Source organism: Typopeltis vanoorti, chromosome 21 (genome assembly GCF_054136105.1).
Source record: "Typopeltis vanoorti isolate ZY-2024b chromosome 21, IOZ_Tvanoo_1.0, whole genome shotgun sequence".
Lineage (NCBI taxonomy): Eukaryota > Metazoa > Arthropoda > Arachnida > Uropygi > Thelyphonidae > Typopeltis > Typopeltis vanoorti.
Genome location: NC_143569.1, coordinates 20,196,247 through 20,216,340, shown reverse-complemented (window position 1 = coordinate 20,216,340; position 20,094 = coordinate 20,196,247). Strand labels below are relative to the sequence as shown.

The 20,094-nt window shown below is 36.3% G+C and overlaps 1 protein-coding gene across 5 annotated transcripts in view; it reads right to left on the bottom strand.

Annotated features, from left to right (window-relative positions):
* The window catches only part of LOC150094664 (NPC intracellular cholesterol transporter 1-like), a 672,338-nt gene that overhangs the window by 515,647 nt on the left and 136,597 nt on the right, over window positions 1–20,094 (bottom strand). The gene's annotated exons all lie outside the window — the stretch shown is intronic.

Sequence of the window (20,094 nt, the reverse complement as noted above, 5' to 3'; positions counted from 1 at the left end):
AACCAAACCACCCCAATGTCTAAATCAAACAATAAGAGGGGGGGGGAGGTCAGGAAAAAGAAATTCCAGAAAGCCATAACAATATTACCAGAACAGACTAGTGAAAAGAATTGTACAGATGACAAACAGGAAACCTGAAATGGGTCACAAATAATCCCTAATCCTAAATCCCAAGGGGAAACAAGTAACAAATCACTAGCAATACTAAACACAGCTTCTAAAATGCAGAGAAGAACAAAAATTAAAGTCACACTGAATATTACCAGAGCCAGAAGCAAAACAGAAAGAGATATAAAGGGGGTAATTTGGGATTTAGCCGACCAAATTGTATTCATATGTTAAACCAAAATATAGAATGATGGTACAAAGACGGATGACAAAGATGGTTTCAGGACTGTACAAGGATAGTTATGAGGATCGGCTGAGAGAATGTGGACTGCAGAGTTTGGCGGATAGAAGAAGGAGAGGTGATATGATTGAGACTTTTAAACTGTTGAGAGGTGGTTACAGGGTTGACACTGGGGAGTTCTTTCGCTTGGTTGATCAGCGGGAAGGAGTGATGACAAGAGGCCATCCCTGGAAGTTACAAAAGGAAACTGTGAGCAAGAAGGTAAGGAGTGGTTTCTTTGTGTGGAGAGTGGTTGAGCCGTGGAATGCATTGCCTGATGGAGTGGTGGGAGCGAGAAAGGTCAGTGACTTTAAAGAGTGGTATGATAAACTTTGTGTTTCTCAGGGGGGGACCTCCCCTCGATGAGTCTTGACAGACTTTATGTCTTAGGAAGGACCTCCCTCGATGAGTCTTTTGACTCCTTGGAGGCCTGAATAATAATAATAATAATAATAATAATAATAATAATAAAGAAAGAAATAGAATCCAAACAATTGTAACACACAACAATCTGAACCAAAATAAAGCTAATGAGCCTAAATTGTAATGGGTTAAACACCAAAGAATGCCAAAACCTGCTGATTAATGACATTCATAAAATATTACCAGACATTGTAATACTACAGGAAACAATAATTCACATACCAGAGCTAGTAACATGGCTAGAATAAAGACTTGCATAGCACTACATTCTAATCAATCAACCTGCCAGCAGCAGTTCTAGGAAAGGCATAGCTATCCTTATCAAAAGGACACCACACATTCAACTGCTGTCCCACGAGGCCTCTGTCAGGCACAGAATTCTAGAAGTTGCAATAAGTCTTGACAATAAAATACTAATGTTAATGAATGTGTACGGCCCAATAAAACGTGAAGAAAAAGCTACATTTTGGTAAATAATTAAAGAAAGTCTGAAACAGAAGGACATAGCAGTAATTGCAGGTGATATGAATTTTTTTGGGGGTGCTTAAGGGTCAAAGCTGTATAACTGAGAGGAGACCTCCACATAGCCTTTAAAGGAATGCGGAGAACCGACCAGGGCTTCTGACTTAATGTCCAATCCTCACCTTCTCGTGGTGCACCCTGTTGGGTATCTACTAGGATACTGAACGGACGAGAATGGGCTGGCAATTTGGGATTTAGCCGACCAAATTGTATTCATATGTTAAACCAAAATATAGAATGATGGTACAACATGACAAAATTTCATGCCGGCTGGGGCGTCGCCCGGTTAAACAAGACCCCCGTTGTTTTCGCCAGGGACCAGGGCGAACAGCGAAAAGTCAGCTACTGGAACAAATCTGAAAATAAACCCCAACTCAACATCACCAGAGTTAAAGATCGGTACTATCAACGTAAGAAGCCTGAATGGCAAAGAAATGGAGCTAGCTGAGGAATTAGATAGGTACCAGATCAACATAATAGGGGTGACTGAAACAAAAAAGACAAAAACTGGTGAGATCTTCCCGAGCAATAAATACAAAATGTTACATTCAAGCAATGACAATCAAGGAAAAGAAGGAGTAGCCATAGTATTCAACACAAAATATGAGGCTAATCTTCTTGAATAGCAGTCAGTCTCCAATAAAGTAATGTGGACAAATATGAGAATGGGGAACTGGACAATGAGACTTATTTGTGCCTATGGTCCCACAGAAGGTTCTACTAAGGTAGAAGTGGAGGAATTTTTTGAGGCTCTAGAGAAAGCTACTGACACAATGAAAAAGGAAAAGTTGGTTCTTATTGGGGATCTAAATAGCAGAGTAGGAAGTGGTTGTCAGACATACAAAAATGTTTTGGGAAAATTTGGAGAAAAGAGCAAAGCTAATAATAATCGCAAATATCTGTGGGATTTCTGCTCGGGACATGGACTGGTTATTACTACTACCATGTTCCAACAAAAAAATGTGCACAAATTCACATGGAGAGAAGAGGCTAGGAATAAAAAAAGTCTCATTGACTATGTTATTGTTGATAGTGATGTTTTCTCCCTGGTGCAGAACACCAGAGTGTACAGAGGATTTGAAATGGGAAGTGATCACTATTTAGTCTTGAGCAGGATAAAATTGAATTTCATATTGAAAAGAATAACACGTAAGAAAGTTTTAAAGCGAATAAAAGTTGAGCAGCTCTCAGATGTGAGCTGTAGACTAAAATACACAAAGATTATTGAAGAAAAAATGAAAGAGTTTGAGAACAGGAATCAAACCTTGGAGATTCAGTGGCAAACTCTGAAGAAAACATTGATTGATTCTGCCAGAGAGGCATGTGGTGAGGTTGTCTGTAAGGATAAGAAAAATCAGAACTCCCAGGTGGACACAGGAAGTTAAAGAGGCAGTGAAGGAAAAGAAGAAAGCATACCAAAAGTTCCTCTCAAATAAGTCAGCTTGTGCTCTTAGAGAATATAGAGACAAACGCAAGAATGCTAAACACTGTGTAAAACTAGCTAAACAAAAGTCATGGGAGGACTTTGGCAAGAATATAGAAAATAAATATGAAGAAGGTGGCAAAATATTCTGGAGGTTGTTGAAGAAGCTTAAGAATGGAGGAAAGAGTGCTATAAAAGGAATTAGAGATGATAAAGGTGACATGAAAATGGGAGAAAAAGATATCCTTGAAGTATGGAGTAATTACTTTGAAAAACTGCTAAATGAAACAAGCAGTGATGACAGCACAGTGATAAAAAACACTGACCAGGCATGCAGTCAGGAATACATATCCATACTTGAAGTAGAAAAAGCCATCAAAGGCTTGAAATGTAGAAAGGCAGCAGGAGTAGATGATATTCGACCAGAAATGCTGAAGTATGGTGGTATTAAAGTCTTACAGTGGCTGCACCATAGTTCAGAAAGCCTGGACAGAGGGACGAATTCCCGATGATTGGAGTAGAGCTCTCATAGTACCCATATATAAAAAGGGAAATAAAACTGAATGTGAGAATTACAGAGGTATTTCCCTACTGAGTGTTCCTGGCAAGATCTATACAAGTATACTTGAGAAACGGTTGAGAAGAATTGTGGAAGAAAAGCTTGGTGAAGAACAAGCTGGATTCAGGCCAAATAGCAGCTGTCAGGATCATATCTTCACTTTACGACAAATAGCCGAGAAAGCATGGGAATATAACAAAGATCTGTATTTAAGTTTTGTCGATCTGGAAAAGGCATATGACAAGGTGCCAAGAGAGAAGCTATTCAATACGCTGCAGTTATATGGTGTCAATGGGGCATTATATCAAGCAATACTTAGTCTTTATTTGAGTTGTAAGTCAGCAGTTAGAATTGAAGGAAGTACAGGAAGATGGTTTAATGTTAAATCTGGTGTGAGACAAGGATGTACATTATCCCCTCTGTTATTCATTATCTATATGGATCACATTATGAAGGAAAGTGGTATTAAACATGATATCAAAATTGGACATGTTAATGTCAGCTCTTTGCTTTATGCGGATGATGTTATACTTCTAAATAAATCCGCTACAAGTCTGCAAGATTCTCTGACTAAATTGAATAGCTGTTGTAATAGATATGGTATGAAGGTCAGCAATAAAAAGACAAAGACAATGAAAATAGGCAGAATCATTGAAAATGTCAACTGTGTTGTGAATGGAGAACCTGTGGAACAAGTAAAACATTTCAGCTATTTAGGTACGATTTTTACTGAAGATGGTAAATTAAATATAGAAATAGACAACAGAATCAGCAAAGCTGGTATGGTGGGAAGTCAATTGAATAAATTCATATGGAATAAGAGAGAAATTAGTCGGAACACTAAATTAGCTGTATACAAGACAGTGTTCAAACCAGTTTTAACTTATGGATCTGAGAGCTGGGTCAGAAGTAAAACACTTGACCAAAGACTAGAGACCACAGATATGAGAGTCCTGAGAAAGATTATAGGCGTGAACAGATGGCATCAATGGCAGTGTCATATTAAAAACGAGGATATTAGGAAAGAACTTGACATTGTCAGCATCCAGGGATGCGTTAGCAGAGCTAATCTCAGGTGGTATGGTCACTTAAACAGAATGGGCGAAGAAAGATTAGCAAAACAAGTGTTCTCTGCCAGGATGGCAGCAAAACGACCCAGAGGAAGACCAAGATATAGGTGGATTGATACGGTACAAAGTGCTTTAGACGATAGAAATATAAGATCTGATAATGTTGGAGTCTTGACAAGTAACAGACTGATTTGGAGGAAAATTGTAGATAGGAAATTAATAATGATGTAATTTTTTTTTCATGTAGTACTATCATATCCTGTACACCCCTTGAGGGTACATGGCAGGAATTTGATGATGATGATGATGATGATGAATTTTGTTGAACAGCCCTCAACTGATCAGGAGAAAGAGTCACAAGCGCCACAGAAAAGACACATCAAGACCTTTGTAGATTGTGGGCTAACAGATGCCTTCGGATTCCTGCATCCTAAAAAAATAAGAATTCACACACAATTTCTGTTGATGAATAATTTGTCGACAGAAATTTCCCACTGTATCAATTTAACCAGAACTTAATGAAAAATAAAGAATTCAACATAGAAGTACAAAACATAACATTAGATGTAGAAAAAATAGGCAATCGAATCACATTCTGGGAAACCTTCAAAAGAAAAAGAAAAATTGCAGCCATAAAAATCAGCACTAAAAGAAAACACCAGCAAAACAAAGAAAGAGAGAAAGATCTAAAGAAACAATCCAACCTGTACTCCATGAATCGGACCAAACCCCACATTAAACAAGAAATAAATCTAATCAGAGACAAAATTAAAACCCAACAACTTCAAGAAATAGAGGGAGTATGGCTTTAAGCGCAATTAAGACCTATAGAAAATGATGAAGGCAAAATATCCACAGCTTGGATTTTTGAAAAACGGAATTATGAAAGAAAAAGAATTGAATGTTTACAGTATGATGGGAAAATTATTCGAGAAGATGCGGAACTACTGCATGCAATTTATGAATACTTCACAAGACTGTTCTCAGAGAAACAAAGCGAGGAACCGGACTGAAACAAATTCCTCCCCATCATACCTGCCTGACCTAGCAGGAGATGGAAGAAAGTGATGTCCCGATAACAGAAGCAGAATTCAGGCAAACAGTAAGGCATTTACCAGACAAGAAATCTCCAGGAGGAGATGGTCTTATAAACGAATTTTACAAGTGCTACTTTCAAAAATTCAAGCATCTATTCATGATGCAAGAAATATACGAAACACAAATAAAGGGAAACACATTCAGCACCAGATACATCACATTTGTCACAAAAATTTCAGACCCAGAGAAATTAAGAGACATAAAGCAATGGAGAGGAATAACTCTCTTAAACACAGACTACAAAATGATAACAAAAATTCTGTCCAATTAAGGGAAAACCATAGCAGACACAATTACTCATTTAAGATAAGTATATGAGTATTGTACTCTGACCAATAAACCCTGTGTCCTACTAGGCTTGGATATAGAAAAGGCATTTGAAACCATAATTTTATATATATTCAAAGTTATGACAGAGATGGGATTTGGCTCAAAATGTAGGAACTGGCTACGAACTTTCTACAAGAATACACAAAGCCAAGTACTTATGAATAAGAAGCTATCCACACCCTTTACATTAACACTAGAGACAGAAAGATCAATAGAAGAATCAATGAAATTACTAGAGGCATTTGCAAGAGCCTCTGCCCTGAAAGTAAACCTGAATAAATCTTATTGCATGCTAATAGGAAAATAGAAAAAGAACCCAAATATTTCTCAAGGCATAAGAAATCAGAGATGGTTACCAGTTATCGGAGTTAAAATAAGTGTCCCAGAAACATACGAAGAGCAGTGGAAAGAACTCCATGCAGCTGTTGCAGAGAAAATAAATACCATGAGCCCAAGACAATTATCTGTAAAAGGAAAAGCAAGAATATTTAACACATATTTATCCTCTCGCCTCTGGTACAAAGTAAACAACATCCCATACCATGGGCAGTGGGTAGACAAGATCCATAGGCTGTGCGCCACCTACATCTGGGGCTCTCAGTAAGAATCTATGAAGAGAACAACACTCTTTGATAGATTAGAAGCTGGAAGTCTAGGTCTACTCAATATCCACTTAAAAACAATTATCAACAGAGTGAAGACTGCAAAAACAGCAAACAATAAGTCTTACCAATGAGTATGCACTAGCATTCCTACAGAAATGTCTCTCACACAGAATAATTAGCACAATGCCAGAGATTAATGGAAGAATTCCAAAAATGTTTACAGAGATGGCAGAGGGATACATATTTGTGACAGAGCACATCAGCACTGACCTTAATAAGTCAAAAAACAAAAGCAACATACTACAAACTAAGTAGAACAACCTTTCCCATACCACAACATAGAGAAGAGGACAAATCACACTCAGTCCTGTATTAAACAATGTCTTCAACTACCAATAAAGCTAAGATATAAATCCTTCTTCTTTAAAGTCCACCATGCCTGCCTACCAACCAAGATGTGGATTGTCGCTAAAGGCATACCTCTTGAAGGGCATGCAACATGCCAGTTTTTCCCAGAACCAGAAACACTATGCCACCTAATGATATATTACAAACAGAAACTTGGAAAGCCGTTAAAAGATGGCTTTCTGAAATCCAGCTAATCAAAAAAGAATTATTCTGGTTAAAAGGAAAACAAATAAACAGGGTGCAAAGAACAGTTCTGATCCTAAAGATGTATGCAATTTGGGCTCACATGTGTGACCAAGCATATGGAAGAGAAGACAGTCCAGAACCGTATCAAAACTACATCACTACATCCAGGAAGAGATGACCAATTCAGTCCAAACTACAGAGGAATGGGCCCACTTAGCCTCCAACCTTACATCAGATGAACTCTCTAACCAACAACAGAACGACATCATCATCACTCCCCAGTGGAAATAACACAAATCTGTGTTATTTCCACTCCAAGATCTTCACTTCCATCAGAAGAAACAGCACCTGAGTCATATGGAACAGATCGCCAAAAACGCAGGAAAAAAGTGATCCCCTACCTCAATGGAAACAGCAAACTCAGTCTTTCATGTTTAACTGGGGAAAAAAAAAAAACTATCAGAAAAACTAAAAGACACCATAATTTTATGCAACATACATAAAAGTTATGTATATGTATATGATTATAATATAACAACTACCTTGTAATATAATAGAAGAAATTCTGTATATGATTGTATATGAATGTTATTTCACTGTATAGATGGTATATAAAATTTATCTTGGAGAGTATATAGTTTTTTTATTATTATTATTATTATACGGGTATCTCCATGGAGTCAGAAGACTCATCGCAGAAGACCCAAACTATCAAAACAATATCTATCATACCTCTTCTTGAACTCATTTACAGATGAAGCACTCACAACTGAGTCAGACAATACATTCCATTCATTCACCACTCTCCAAGCAAAAAATCTAGTTCTCACACCCTTGTTAACCACACTTTTCCTTAATTTCCAGGGATGACCTCTTGTTCTTCCATCACTATCACACAGCTGAAATATTTCCCCTGGATCAATCTTATAAAAACCTTTAAGTAATTTAAATGTTTCTATCATATCCCCTCTTCTCTGCCTATCAACCAACCTCTGTAATCCACAAGCTCTCAATCTATCAATGTAAGGAGCATTTTTTACACCACTCACCAACTTAGTCACTCTCCTCTGAGCCCTCTCACATAAACTGTGTTTATATATAGAGAGATTTTGTGAAACTGTAACTGTGATGTGCTGTTACTATAAGCCTGATTGACTCTCAGGAATGAATATTTTACAGCAGACCTTTGACTACTGGACACAACTGTGGTCATTATCTCATCTGAAATGCTCACTGCTGAATCATTCACGAGTAATGGAAGGAATATAATGATTGTTTATTAGAATTTAAGTGTTCTGTCGATTTTGCTCATGTGTTTATATGTTGTGAGAACAGAGTGCACAAAGACTACTGAGAAAGTCACTTGTAAAATTTTTATGGGAAACTGCTATACAACTTTAAAGACTGTTCTGATATAGAACATCTTCCCAATTGAACTGTGTCCTTTTGTAAGCTTGTTTTCATCTGTATTTTGACAGTTAGTGATTATTTCTGTTCTGGAAGTGGAAGGGACATGCCAGTTTTTTTGTTTTTTTTTTCATCATTGTTTTCTTTCCATTTCTCAGCACAACAAATCAAAATTGGCTTCTTCTAACTTGTAAACTGGCACATCCTCAAATTATATACAAAATTAATAAAAACTCAAGTGTTAAGTACAAATGTCTCAGAGTCATTTAGTGTCTGTGGAATTCCTATCTCTGGCATCTTCATAGAACAGACAGCTTCCTGCTGTTGGATGTTGTGTACAGATGTTGTTTCTAGTGTTAAAATATAGCATCCGCTAAAGAAATATAGCGTCCGATAAAATGCAGCTCTTTGCTGTATATTGTGGCATGTGCAGTAATTTGATAACTTGTTCTGCCAGAGATAGTATATTTTAGTGACTATATCTAGAGTATTAGCATATATTTGACATAAAACACTATGTACAGAAGAGAAATATATTCTGAATCTAAATGAATTTCTTGTTTGTTAAATATATATAATAAGTATGATATATATGGTATATGTGAATATAATTTAATATTCACAAATTAATATAATTTGCTATGCATTCCTTAAATAAAGAACAGAGTGTCTTAAATGCAACTAAGAGGAAAAAAAAGAGCTAATAATAAAAAAAAATAATGCAATAGAAAGTAATGTATATGTAACTACCAGGTATGAGACTCCCTGTTTATAAGAAAAGGAAGTCAAAACATTGTAATATAACACACCAACTTTGATTAAAATTATAGTATAACAATCTTATTTTGATGTTATAATTCATCACGATGTAAATAATTGCAACAGTTGTTAATAAATCTGTCTTTAAAAAAAAATAGTGCAATTGAAAGAACGACAGTAGGCTTCAAATGGAAAAAGGCCTAAGTTTGATTCTTGTCGTAACAGTTGAATTCCTTATAAGTTTTTTTTTTAATTGAAGATGAGTTAGCTGATCTCATATGGAGATAGCAGGGTTCTCCTGGAAACTCGGGTTTTTCATCCTGCATACAGACAAATCAGCCTTCAGGACACACGCACTTTTCAGACAAAAAATACTAGTAGCGAGGGTGGTGGGTGGGCAGCAGATGGCATTAGTGTAGCTGATGGAGATGGATGGATGGATGTGGTGGAGTCGGAGAACTGTAGAGTAGGTTCCCTCCCTCGACGAGTTGTTGGACTCCTTGGAAGTGTCACAAAATAATAATAATACATAATAATAATAATATTTGATTCTGTGTATTGACACTATTCGTGATCATGCTAGCTAATAGAATAGAATAACTTAATGTAATAGACCATTATTTTGCCATTAAAGTGGTCCTATTAAAACTAAAAGTGGAATGATATGATTAAATGAATGGAGATGCAGGTAAAAATGTACATTTGAATGATAGAGAAATTAGTATAAATAATTTAAAAAGTGACAAGAATAGAATGAAAGAGGACATGAAAGCTCAACTTGGTTTACATCTTACTGCTACTAGCACGACACCTTTCTGAAAATCGTAATTTCTTTTTGATGTCAGGAACCATCGCAAGATGGCACAGTAATATTCTAATCGTAATTTCTGCCACCTGTAGACAATAAAAAAACTAAAAACTATTTGAATAGTATATCTGAATATTGAATAGTTAACTGCAACACGCGGAAAAAAATATATATAAGCTATCTTATATTTGATATTTATTACGCAGTTAATAACAATAATATGACTTATTACTGGAAAAAGTGAAAACGAAAAGTTTCACGACGTAATATGATTATAGTGGATTAAGAAAAAGAGCCATGATTGCCATGAGTCCAAGTATAGGTTGTGCAGTTTGTGGATATAGGCAGTGAATTTGATGGAAAAGGACTTTTATATATTTCATGGATTACACTTTAATGAAGACTATACTGTATATGGGAATATACTAGAAGATGCATACAATCTAACACTCACATCATCCAACTATCAGATGCTTAATATCACCAAAACTTTTGTCAATCAAGCCAGTAATATTTTTTTCAATGAGAATCACTTACATATCAAAATAATCATATTAAAGAGATTCCAACTCAAATGAGTAGGACATACTATTAACAAATTACTCAGTAATTATCAACATAAACAAGCTTCTGGTGAAAATTATACTAAGATTTTACTTCCAAACATTAAAGATCTTTCAGAAAAAGTAGCTCATATTTAAAAGAAATTCCAGTCTCCTTTTTCCAAGTTAAACACACCTCTCCTTATTTCCTTCCATCAAAGATAAAGTACACACTTGGTCAACTATGGAGGCAACATAAGATGCTACCTCTGTAATCACTTCTTCCCAACTGCATGCATAACTTCATCATTCATGTATTTCACACCTGACCATTGAAATACATTCAGACATGCCTGTACTAGATAATTCTTGAGTAGGGCCCACCCACACAGCTTTGATTTCCTTTCCATCCAATTCCTCATTCCAAGATACTGCAAGCTGTTTCCGGAGGTTTTCATAATCACCAGCCTTATAGTTTCACATGTATTCCTCTCTAACAGAAGTCCTCATATGGCTGGCCACTACAAAGCTGATCATTTCATGGTCACTCTCACTAACTGGAGGGAGATTCAACACCCCATATAATAACACCCTCTGATTAGATGATCAAATCCAAGACCCCTTGATCCTCATTTCCCCTCTGTTACATAATGCCTAAGATAGTCTCCCTCAAAAACTCTAAAAATTCATTCTCTTTTCTCCTGGAGGACATGTCTTCATTCCAGTTAATATTAGCATAATTAAAGTCACCCAAAATGATGATCATTCTTTTCTTTACTAGACTAATTTGTGTACATATTTTCTTGTCACTGCCTTCCACATTTCCAGGCCTACAGCAACATCAAACTAAATATTTCATCCTGTCCATCCTCATATCATACCACCTCAAAAGCACTGCCACTATTTCTCTTTTCACCTTGCATAGGCATAACTCCTCTTCAATCTATCTCTATTACCTTACCCAGTGTCATCCTCTTCCAACCATGTCTCACTTCGGTACACAATAAATAACGGAAAAAACTCACGTAGAAAGATTATTTATTAGTATAATTTTCGCCTGTGTGTCACAGGCATCCTCAGTACATTAAGCTCAAAATTAAGCACTAACTGACAATTCCAAAAAGCGCCACCTAAGTAGCTTTTTAGTAGTTTTTTACCAAAAAAAAAAATTTTTTTTTTCTTTGGTAAATGCACTTGGTCAATGCAACGATTTTGTTGCTCTGCCCTTCATAAACAAACACAAAGTTTATTTTTGAGTCTATAACAAGTCCTACATATTACTTCTTTTGTGACTTCTCCATACCTCCCCTTAGCCATTCCTCCCTATTACCACCATTTTATAATTTTAGGAATCTTGAGAACTTTCTACATTGGCCAAATCTCCATAAGACAGAATTTTAAGTCTACTTCTTGGTTATGGGAGATGGTTATTCAAAACACTAACATATAGTAAATTAATTAAATTCCTCTCATCGTAATTCCAACTAAACAGAATTGAATTTTTATGTTATTTGAAAACTGTTACATTAATTGTTTACTCTGTCCTATATGTGGCTGAGATTATGCTAGTATAAAATGAGAGAAATATGAGCTGTAAAAACGTTTATTAATAACCTCTAATTAATTTTGCTGTATTATCTAATTCATTAAATTTAATCCAGTATGTTTCAAAGAAATCTAAATTTAAGAACTATAACTTTATGTGCAACAATTTATTAAAATCTTTTTCAAAATTGAAATATGCTATGGAATATGCCTCTCCGTTGTCCAATGCATCTGTTGCCTTACTGTAGGACAGGGCTATCCAACCTTAGGTAATCCGAGGGCCACATTAGAAAAAAAAATGGATTCGAGGGCTGCATCACAATGCGTCTCCAGTAATTTAAAGAGCAGCAGTGACACAACTGCGAAAGTTGAACAAACGAACAACACTAATTGCATGCTCACGTTCCCCGTGAGCGCCGGGAGCATGTACACTGGAACAAAACAGTGTAAGAACGCTTCTTTGACATATTTAATATTTGAAAAACACGTGGGTATATAGTGATGTAAAAACACCAAATAAAATTATCAACATCAAGATTATCGATTAGTGATAGAATTAAAATATCTGATACGTTCGATTCAAATTATTATTTTCTTTTTTCGCTCAGGAAAATCAAAACCCGCATGCGGCCCATGAGCAGTACTTTGGACAGCCCTGCTGTAGGACATAAGTAGACTGCTAAACCATAACCCTCCCCATTTAACAAATCCATGCTGACATCAAGGGAATACTACTATTATCAACCAAATTCTGGATAACAACTCTCATCAACCACTCCAACACCAACTCCAGACAAATAGACCCTATCATATGTAGCCTCAGTTTTATCATCATCTTTGCAAAGTGGAATAATTTTACCCTGTTTTATAATCCTTTGAGACTAAATAAATAACTTGACCTGATGCAAGACTTGTTAAAGGGGTATGCCAAGGCAGTTGTTAACTTCTTATAACATTCCCATTAAGGTATATGGTGATATGTCATCAATTCCTGCTGCCTTGTTAATAACATTATTATTATTAACAAGGCAAATCCTACTTTGCTAGATAATTCTTGATCTACTGGGCATTGCCCACTGTTTTGACTGCTCCTTTGACTCAGGTACAGTGGTGGATCCAAGTTTCGTCTATGGTCACAAATTGATGCAAAAAATCCTGCAAATTGTGATTAAACATCACCAAACACTGCATTGAAATGTCTTTTCACATGCATTTTTGATCGACAATCAACAATTGCGGCACCCAACGTGCACACAGCTTTTTCATGTGCAACTTTTTGTGCAGGATATTATAGACCCGTTCAGTTGAGAAGCCTACAACTCAGCAATCTCATGCACTTTCACTCGGCACTCTTCCATAATGATATAGAGGATTTTGTCAATTATTTCCTTTAGTGACCTTAGTCAGGTGTCAGCAGCACGCTTCATCTTCGATGGACTCATGACCATGTTTAAACTCATTTATCCAGAAATAGTCTTTAATGGGTGCAGAGTCCCCATGAACAACTTCTAACTCGGCTTTGATCTGTACGTACGGCTGTCCACTTTTTCAAATATAAGTGTTTTTATCACTGCATGAAGCTTGGTTTTCTCTATTTTTATGAAAAATGTGAAATGGTCATTTTAAATGTTTGCCAAATGAGAACTACACATTGCACGTGGCTAAAATTTTGCCAGGGGTCATGAAAAAGATGATACGTGCCAACACTGGTATGAATGAACAAATGTGTTGCCATCTATTGGAAATTTACCAAACTTTTCAAGCAACCCTCATGCATTCAGACAGTGCTGCTGTTAAATCACTCAATTAATACATATCCTTCCCTCACACTTCTGTCAGGGAAGAATATGTGGCTTCTGAAGAAAATCATATCTTCTGATGATATGATCAATACTGAGACTGTTGGTCTGTGTGCTCTCTGTTACATACTGCCTAAGATAAACTCAAGAAATTCATTGTCCTTATTCCTAGATGCCCTCTTAATTCCAATATTTATTACTATCATTAAAATCATTCATAATTATAATCCTTCTAATGTTTGCTAAGTTAATTTGTCAATACATTTCTTTGTCTCCACGTTCACATTCTCTAGCCTACAGCAATCAACTAAATATCTGTTCCTGTGTAACCTCCACCTCACACCATATTGTCTCAAAACTACTGCTCAAGCATAATTCTCCTGTTATCAACAGTACCCCCATCCCACCCTTCTTCTTGCATATTTTCTGTTCTCACTAAAAAACACCATACCCTTCCATTTCTATTCCTATCAGGATATCATCCTCATCCAACCATGGTTCACATTTCCACAATTTTCAGATGAATTAACTCAATCAATGTGTCAATTTTGTTTCACTTATTTCTGATACCCCAGACATTTGTGCATATCAACTCTGAGATGTGACTTCATACCTGCCACAAGCCATCTCATTGTTTTCATCCTATATAGGATGAAAACAATGAGATGGCTTATGGCAGGTATGAAGTCACAAGCCATCTCATTGTTTTCATCCTATATATTTTTCTAGACTCAAGCATTGCTCTTGCACTGAGGCCATTGCATTCCTATGGTGCCCACCCTCATACACATGGTCACTACTACTACTTTCAACATCCACTCTTAATTAGAAGAAATACGTATAAACCACAGTGAAAATTATTTAATTGTAAATATTTCATCCTAAGTATCTTAGGACATCATCAGTACAGTATTTAAACAAAATTAGGAATAACATACAGTTAGAGCGCATGATTACAATAGAATCTCATGAAAACATGCATAACATGCTAAAGTAGTGAAAAAAAAAAAAAAAAAAAAAACGTTAATTATTTAACACAATTTTGTATGATAATTTCCCATACTTTAGGAATAGTAAGAACGTCGTTGCGGTTTAGGTTTGGTCTGTGTAGTAGGGCTTCAGAACTTTCTTTGTATAAACGTTCATGTTTAAATAAAGATCTATGTAAAAGTTTAGCCTTTTCCCAATGGATCCTATGGTTTGGATTTTCAATTCCGTGTTGAGAGAGGCCAGATTTCTGCGGTTTAAGAAGATGAATGTGGTCTTGATGTTCCGAGATGCGTTTCTGAACAGACCTACCTGTCTGTCCAAAGTAGGATAATTTGCATGAGCATGGAATCTAATAAACACCAGGTAACATCGAGGGTGAGAATTTGTCCTTAAGAGAAGGTAATAAGTTGTAAATTTGGTTGATAGGTTTGTAAGTAGTGGCAAAATTGTATTTCTTCATAATTTTAGAAAGACGTTCTGAGATGCCTTTAACGTAAGGTACGGGAATCCTATGCACTTCTTCCTGACTGGTTTGATGTATGCAGAAGTGACTGATGATTTTTTGAGTTGTTTTGGGATTATATCCATTTAGGATGGCTGTATTTTTGATAACTTCTAATTCCTGGTTTAAAGATTCTACAGAGGAGCAGAAGTTGTGTGCTCTGGAAACTAGTGATTTAATAATGCCAGATTTCTGAGATGAATGATGAGCAGAAGAACTGTGAATGTAGCGACCTGAGAATGTAGGCTTGCGAAAGACGGACGTGGCGATGGAACCGTCTTCTTTTCTTTGGATGTGTAAATCCAAAAAAGAGATACCCTGTGGAGATTCTTTTTCTAACGTAAAGTTGATGCGATGATGAAGAAGGTTAATTTTATCTAGAAACAGTTGTAATTCAGGTTCGGGATGATTCCAGACTGCAAATACGTCATCGACATATCTTAGCCAAATTTTTGGTTTGGGTTCAAAAGTGAATATTTTTTCCTCAAGGTGTTCTAGAAACAAAAACATTTATTTAAACTGTTATTTAAAAAAAAACATCCACTCTCTTATATCAGTAGATGTTGAAACTGACATATGTCCTGTCTACCTCAACTTCTCCATTTCCCCGTCCATCTGACATTCCTCTAACATCTAACATGGTAGTTGTCTCTATATTTTATGGAAATGAATGCTGATCAGCATGTAACTATGGAAGAAAAGATTGCATTTTTATTTCTACATTCCAATCATCCCTACTACACTTCTCTGAATTCACAAGCACTTCATTCTCACCAATACGAGGTGTGGCTATTAAATAACGAGACAAGGTGCATTGTGAATCATGTACTCATAGCAGCAGGATGTGCTTGCACCGTGAATGACCTTGAGGGTTCTAGAAGCAGTTGAGATAAGCATTGTTCACTGTAGCTCATAGTTAGTCTGTAGGCAGTTATAGGAGAAACAAGTGTGAAGTCGCTTTGCCAGAATAATGTCTAACATTAAACTTGAGCAGTGCATTAATCTCAAACTCCTTGTGAAATTGAAGAAATCACCAACTGAGTGTTTGAAACTGTTGCAGGTGTACGGTGATAATGTAATGTCAAATGCACTAATGTTTGAATGACATAAACACTTTGCTGAAAGTTGAGAAAACATTGAAGATGACAAACAGCCAGGTCACACTGTCAAGCTAGCAACCAAACAAACCGTTGTAAAAATTAATGAAATTGTCCGCAACGATTGCCGATTAAGCATTCAGATGATAGCAGACATGGTGCACATTGATAAGAAACAAATTTGCACTGACATCATGGAACGGCTGACAGCAGAGCTAGACTTGCAGGAGAAGATTATCACATGTGATGAGACGTGGATTTTCCAGTAAGATCCAGAAACAAAGAGACAATCGATGCACTAGAAAACTCCCGCGTCACCGAGAATGAAAAAAGCAAGAATGAGCAAGTCAAAACTGAAGGAAATGCTGGTCGTTTTTTTTATATATCAATGGCATGGTAATGGGTGAATGGGAACCAGAGGGTCAGACAGTTAACCAACATTATTACCTTGAGGTTCTGGCCAAGCTGAGAGAACAAGTGAGGAAGAAGAGACCCCCGATCTGTGGAAGAACAATGCTTGGATTCTCCATCAGGACAATGCTCCAGCTCACAGTGCAATGTCTGCAAAACAGTATCTGGCTGATAAGAAGATCCCAGTGTTGGACCATCCACCTTACTCGCCAGACTTAGCTCCATGTGATGAAAATGGCAGCACTACTGAAGTACTATAACACCTAATGACTTGCAGCACTGCTTCCAACAATGGAAAATTTGTATGCAATGGTGTATAGATAGAGGAGAGGAGTATATTGAAGTGAATAACAATGAAGTTGTACAATTGTAATAATAAACCACATTTTTGCAACCAGCCCTCGTTATTTAATAGCCACACCTCATACATCTCTACTAATAATGAGGTTGTATAAGAGATTTGTAGTCTGATAGGTATCAGCAAGTTACATGCATGGAGCAGCAGTATCCCAGAAAAACGAAGTCAATAGTGATATGATTTGGGGATCTGTATGACTTACATGTCAATAATACTGGGATAGATTTAAATGGGGATATACAACTTGCAAATGAAACAAAGTTAGTGGGTAAGTAAGGTTAAGGTTCACCCAGTTCAATGTTGTGAAGTGTAAGGTTTGAAATTTTGAAGGCAAACATCAGGACAAGTGGTGAGAATATCTTGAGGATCCATTATCTCTCTTTCACAGAAGGAGTGAAAGAGATAAGTTATCTGGTGGACAATATAGTAGGTAAGAATCTGAAATTTGGGGACCACATTGCCAGAAATGTGAGGATGACAACAGAGTATAGTAAAGATGAGGAGGATACAAAAGAGGGTGTGATTCCATTGTAAAAGGCCTTTATCATAAAATATGGATTGCTATGCACAAATTTTGTCCCTTTTTTTAATATTAATTCCAAGCTTAAAAGGCTGCTGGTATATAGTACTTAAGTATTAGCACCATGGATTCTTTCTCTAAAGACCGACCATGGAAATTTTTCATGCTATTTTTAGCCTCCAATCAGTGAAGTAGTGAAATTCAATTTCACTTAAAGATATCCATAAAACAGCCACTCAGCTAACTAGGTAACCAAATGAAACTTACTTATTAAAATACTGTGGAAAGAGAAAAGAGTTGAGAGAATAAGGAAATATCATTTTCAAAGACTGAGGGATAGGTGATGAAGAGGAGGAGGGATGATATATTTGAGATATATAAGTTGGTGAAAGCTTTTTACCATATTAACATGGAAGGAAAATGTTTGATAGAATGGGCAGAACAAGAGGCCATCTTTGAAGTTTGCAAGCAGGTTAACTGAATCAAGAGTGGTTCAGTAAGTGGAATGCATTACATGAGTGCAGAAACAACAAAAGAGTACAAAGGCACAATCTGATGAACACTATTGTGCAATAACAAGGAGTCTCCGATGATGAATATTTGATTCCTTGGAGGTTAATACTAAAAAACAGATATTTTGCACTCTTGGACCACTTAGGAGACACCATGGCAGCAAAGAGGATAGCCAGAGAGAAAGATACTCTGATCTGCCAGAGATGTTGCAAATAGCTGAGAATTAATTGAAAAAAAAAAAAAACATCTTATATTATTTGTGACTGTGTTAGTATAATTTAGTCATCCAGACACAAAACTATTCAGTACATTCAAATATTGAAAGATAGTTCTATATATTTCTAAAAATATATAGAGCTATCTTGCAATACTATTTTCTCTATCTCTTTATTCTGCATATGAATGGCTACCCTTTTCAATTCATGTATCTGACTGCAATTGTGGTTGGTCGAGTGGTTAGCATATCCGCTCTCTAGCCAAAAGGCTGTGGGTTCGAATCCCACCATGGGCATGGATGTTTGTGACTGTCTATGAAAATGCTAATGGTGATGGTAGGCAGTAGATGGCATTGGTATAGATGATGATAGTAGTTGCAGTTCTTTGTAATTGTGAACTGAGTGGTGGAGTAGGTGCCCTCCCTTGTTGAGTTTTTGGACTCCTTGGAGGTGTCACATAATAATAATAACTTTTCTCTTCAAGTAAAAAATCATCCATTCTAAAATTATTATTATTACATGACACCTCCAGGGAGTCCAAGGACTTATAGTCAGATAGAGCCAATAGGCTTGATTTGGCCTAAGTAAGATATTAAAATGGAATATATTATGAATCCATTCATATTTTATGGCCAAATATAGGATTTCTTCCTATATTTGGCTAAAAGTTTTGTTAAAAGTTAAAAGTTTTGAAAATTTACCAGAGAGTTTATAACAATACAGCCTGGGGCATCAGAGCTGCCTTGATATGCAATACTAAAAAAGACACAAGTTCTTTCCAAGAATCAATGTTTACCTTTTATTAGTGCTTAAATTAGGTTTCAATGGCCTGGCATCTGTTTTGAACTATTGGTTCTCATCAGAGACCAGGCAGAAACCTACAGACAGCAAAAAACTCTCTGTTCAATATTATAGCAATCCTATGTCAGAAAGTTATATTCATTATAAATGAACTCTCAGTAGCTGTATAAGCAATTACTAAAAAAAGATCTTTTAAGTTTAAGATCGTGTCTTTTAAGTAGTGCATATCAAAGCAACTCCGATGCCGAAGTTTATATTCTCATATGCTCTCTTGTAAATTTTCAAAACTTTCAAATTTCTTCCTATATCTGGCTATAAAATATGAATGGATCCATAATATCCTCCATTTTCATATTCTACTTATGTCAACTTGAAGTCTTTCCACTCTATGTTATTAGTAATTCATCATAAGAGTTCACTTATGATGCACATAACTTTCTGACACTAGTACTGAACAGTTTTTGTTCTCTCTAGGATTCTGCCTGGCCTCAGCTCTCTGACAAGAATAGTAGGATGTGCGTGCCAGAGGGCTTTGTCGGTCCTTTTGACATGATGTTAAGTATGTGGCAGGTTTTTGCCTGCCACTGCCTTGAGGTAATGGATGGTATGTGGTGGTTTTTTGCCTGCTGCTGCTTTGAGGTGATGCTTGACAAGGTGACAGACTTTTCCTGAGACTGTATTGAGCTGAAGTTCAATTTGGGGTTATCAGACAGAGTAGAGAAATTAATAAGAGATCCAGTCATGCAGCTACCTGACTATGATAAGGTTTTCAAGTCAAAAACAAGTTTTTGGAACTTGGGCAATTTGAACAAACT